This window comes from Mustela nivalis (assembly GCF_964662115.1).
Source record: "Mustela nivalis genome assembly, chromosome: 8".
In the NCBI taxonomy this organism is placed as follows: Eukaryota; Metazoa; Chordata; class Mammalia; order Carnivora; family Mustelidae; genus Mustela; species Mustela nivalis.
Genome location: NC_139027.1, coordinates 34,591,345 through 34,596,010, shown reverse-complemented (window position 1 = coordinate 34,596,010; position 4,666 = coordinate 34,591,345).

Below are 4,666 nucleotides of genomic sequence, written 5' to 3'. Positions count from 1 at the left end.
CACAAGTAGGCAGAGAAGCAGGCAGAGAGAGAGAGAGAGAGGAGGAAGCAGGCTCGCTGCTGAGCAGAGAGCCTGATGTGGGGCTTGATCCCAGGACCCTGGGATTGTGACCTGAGCCGAAGGCAGAGGCTTTAACCCACTGAGCCACCCAGGTGCCCCTCTTTCTTTTTTTAAATTAACATATAATGTATTATTTGTTTCAGGGATACAAGTCTGTCTTTTTTTTTTTTAACTGAAGTGTTGTTGGCACTATTTTACATTAGTTTCAGGTATACAGCATAGTGATGCAACAAGCCTCTATGCTGTGGATTTTTTGTATATCCTAGATATGAGTTCTTTGTCAGCTATGTGATTTGCAAATATTTTCTCCCTGTCTGTAGCTTGTTCTTTCATCCTCATAACATCCTTTTGCAGAGCAAAAGTTTTTACTTATGATGAAGTCCTCTGCTTGTTTTGTTTTTTCTCCCTGTGTTATGCTTTTTGGGGTAATGTCTAAGAACCTTTCACTAAGTCACTAAGCCATATGTCTCAAAGATTTTCTCCTGTATTTTATTCTAAAAACCTGATAATTTTACATTTAAAATTTAAATCTAAATCTGTGATCCATTTTGAGTTAAATTTTGTATAAGCTCTGAAGTTTAGGTCAAGGTTCATTTTTTAAAAAAGATTTTTATTAATTTATTTGACAGAGATCACAAGTAGGCAGAGAGGCAGGTAGAGAGAGAGGAAGGGAAGCAGGCTCCCCGCTGAGCAGAGAGCCCGATGTGGGGCTCAATCCCAGCACCCTGGGATCTTGACCTGAGCTGAAGGCAGAGGCTTAACCCACTGAGCCACCCAGATGCCCCTCAAGGTTCATTTTTAAAGAGATGGCTGGGGGCACCTGGGTGGCTCAGTGGGTTAAGCCTCTGCCTTCAGCTCAGGTCATGATCTCAGGGTCCTGGAATCGAGCTCCACATAGGGCTGTCTGCTCAGCGGGGAGCCTGCTTCCCTTCCTCTCTCTCTACCTGACTCTCTGCCTACTTGTGATCTCTGTCAAATAAATAAAATCTTAAAAAAAAAAAAAATAAAGAGATGGCTGTCCAGTTGCTCCAGTACCATTTGTTGAAAGGACTATCCTTCCTCCACAGAATTGCTTTTGTATCTTTCTCAAATGCCAGCTGGGCATATTTCTGTGGGTTCACTTCTGGGTTCTCTTTTCTGTTCCACTGATCTGTCCATTCCTCTGCCAATACCACATGATTTTGATTATGGTAACTACATAATAAATCTTGAAATCAGGTTGGCCGATTATTTTCACTTTATTCTTTTAAAAAATTGTTTTAGCTATTCTAGTTCCTTTGCCTTTCAGTGCAAATTTTAGAATAGTCCTGTCTGTATGTATAAAAATTCTCAATGGGATATTGCTAGGAATTGTGTTAAACCTGTATATTAGTTTGTGGAGAATTAACATCATCACTAAGTCTTCCAATCTACGAACATGGTATATCTCATTATTTATTTTGATGTCTGATTTCTTTTATCAGTGTTTTATAGTTTTTAGCATACAGGTCCTGCACATGTTTTGTTAGATTTGCACCTAAGTATTTCTTTTTATTTGAGGAAATAGTATTATATTTTAAATTTCAGGATGCACATTTTCATTGCTGGTATATAGAAATACAGTTGATTTTTCTATGTTGATCTTGTACTCTGTGACCTTGCTGAATTCACTTATTCCCAAGAGGTTTTCCCTCTTACGGATTTTCTTTTCTTTTTTTTTTTTTTATTGTGATGCAAAGGGGTGCCTGGGCGGCTCAGTGGGTTAAGCCTCTGCCTTTGGCTCAGGTCATGATCTCAGGGTCCTGGGATCGAGCCCAGCATCAGCCTCTCTGCTCAGCGGGGAGCCTGCTTCCCCCTTCTCTCTGCCTGCCTCTCTGCCTACTTGTGATCCCTCTCTCTGTGTCAAATAAATAAATAAAATCTTTTTTAAAATATTGTGATGCAAAGATCTGTATTTATTTTTTCTTTTTTAACCTCATTTTCTTTTTTTTCCCCATTTTATCTTATTTCTTTTCCAGTGTTTCCAGTGTTCCAGAATTCATTGTTTATGCACCACGCCCAGTGCTCCATGCAATACGTGCCCTCCATAATACCCATCACCAGACTCCCTCCTATGGATTTTCTATGAAGAAACCCATTTCATCTGTAAGTAAGGTATAGTTTTAATTCTTCCTTTCCAATCTATATGCTTTTATTTCCTTTCATTGCCTTATTGCACTAGCTAGAATTTCCAGTACTATGATGATTAAGAGTGGTAGCAGAGTGCCTGGGTGGCTCAGTCAGTTAAGTGTCTTACTTTTTTTTTTTAAATAAAGATTTTATTTATTTATTTGACAGACGGAGATCACAAGTAGGCAGAGAGGCAGCCAGAGAGAGGAGGAAGCAGGCTCCCTGCCAAGGAGAGAGCCGGATGCGGGGCTCAATCGCAGGACCCTGAAATTATGACCTGAGCCGAAGGCAGAGGCTTTAACCCACTGAGCCACCCAGACACCCCATGTGCCTTACTTTTGATTTCGGCTCAGGTCAGGATCTCAGGCTCTTGAAATCAAGACCAGGATCAACCTCTGTACTCAGCAGGGTGTCTACTTGAGTTTCTCTCTCTCCCTCTGCCCCTTTCCCCACTTGTGCAATCAATCAATCAATTCTTTAAAAAAAAAAAAAGTTAGGAACAAGCATTCTTTGTTCCCAATTCCGGGGGAAAGCATTCAGTTTTTCACCATTAACTACGATGTTAACTATAGGCTTTCTGTTAGATGTTCTTTATCAAGTTGAAGAAGTTCCCTTCTGAGTTCTCTGAGAGTATTTGTCATGAATGGGTGTTGAATTTTGTCACATTTTTAATAAATTAATTAATATGACTTTGTGATTTTTTTCTTTAGCTTATTAATATGTTGGATTATAGTGAGTAATTTTTGGATATTGAACACGCCTTGCACTCCTGAATGGTTATGGTAGAGAATTCTCTTTATGTATTTCTGAATTATATTTGCTAATATTTTGTTAAGGACTTTTTAAAAAAGATTTTATTTATTTATTTGATAGAGAGAGATGACAAGCAGGCAGAGAGGCAGGCACAGAGAGAGGAAGAAGCAGGCTCCCTGCTGAGCAGAGAGCCCGATGCAGGGCTTGATCCCAGGACCCCAAGATCATGACCTGAGCCAAAGGCAGCGGCTTAACCCACTGAGCCATCCAGGTGCCCCTTGTTAAGGACTTTTACATCTATATTTATAGGAATTACTGGTTTTAGTTTCCTTTTTTTGTGCTGTCTTTTGTTTTCTGTTACCAGGGTAATACTAGCTTCATAAAATGAATTGAGACATGATCCTTCCTATTCTATTTTCTGAAATAGATTAGGTAGAATTGGTGTTCATTCTTTAAACATTTGGCACAATTGCTCCAGTAAAAACATCTGGGACTGGTTTTCAGGAGTTTTAGCTTACAAATTCAATTTCCTTAATAGATACAGTGCTATTCAAATTACCTATATCATTTTGGGTGAAATGTTTTAGGCTCTATTTTAAGGAATTGGTCCATTTCATTGAAGTTGTCAAATTTATGTGTATAGATTTGTTTATAGTATCCTCTTATTATTTTTTTGATCATGGTCTTTAAAGACATCATCTGTTTTATTCTTGTCCAAGAACAGAAGCCCTCTCCTTGAAATTTGGAAAGTGCAGTTCCGAATCTCTGCCTAAATTATATGTTCCACCATCTCCCTGTTTCTCTTCAGTCTTTCTGGCTGATCCTTACACGATGGGTCTCCTGACTAGGGTTTGTGCCAAGCTCTCTTTGCCACATCCCTCCTGATCATACTTACCCTCTCAAGTTTCATTTCTGTCTGTATGCTGACCTCTACATGCAAGCTAATTCCCTAAGTTCCAAGACCTGTGTCTCCAACCGCCCACCCTGCAGAACCACCTTGAATGTATCACAGCGACATTAAATACAACCCATCCAAAACTGAGCTTACCATCCTCTTTCCAGACCTGATGTTCCTCTAGAACCCTTGACTTCATGAATGGCAGTGCCCTTTACTGGCCAGAGATGTAGGAGTTGGCCTTGGACCTCCTTTCACTTCCACCTCCTGTCATCATCATTGAGGGCTGTCAGTTCTACCTTCTAAACATCTCTGGATGTTTAGCCACACACCAAGCCACCTACACCATTGCCCTCACCTGCACCACTCTTATCCAGACACTTTGCCTTCTAGGAGTGGCTTGGGCAGAAGTTCTCAAATGCAAGTCTAACCATGGCACACTCCTTGTGAGGTCTCCTGTGTACTTAGAAAAGGCCAGACTCTTTCTTGGGACAAGTAAAGCCCTGGATGATCTGGTCTATGGTTAAGTCTTGGGCATCTTGCCCAGAGCCCTTTACATGTCGCCATGTTCCGGAGGCCTACAATCCTAGTGGATTGTCACTGCCTGTTTAATAAAACCACCTATGCACAAGAATGCCTGTTCTTTGATGCTGGAGGTTTTGCTTCCCACTATCCTGCCCTAGGCTGAAAACAGTGCATGTGAAGACAAGGCTGCTTGAGAATGGGAGTAAAGGGCTGCATTTGGGGGGTCAAGAATGCTGGTTCCACTATTCACACTCCTTGTGTCACCTTGAGCAAAACACTTCTGCC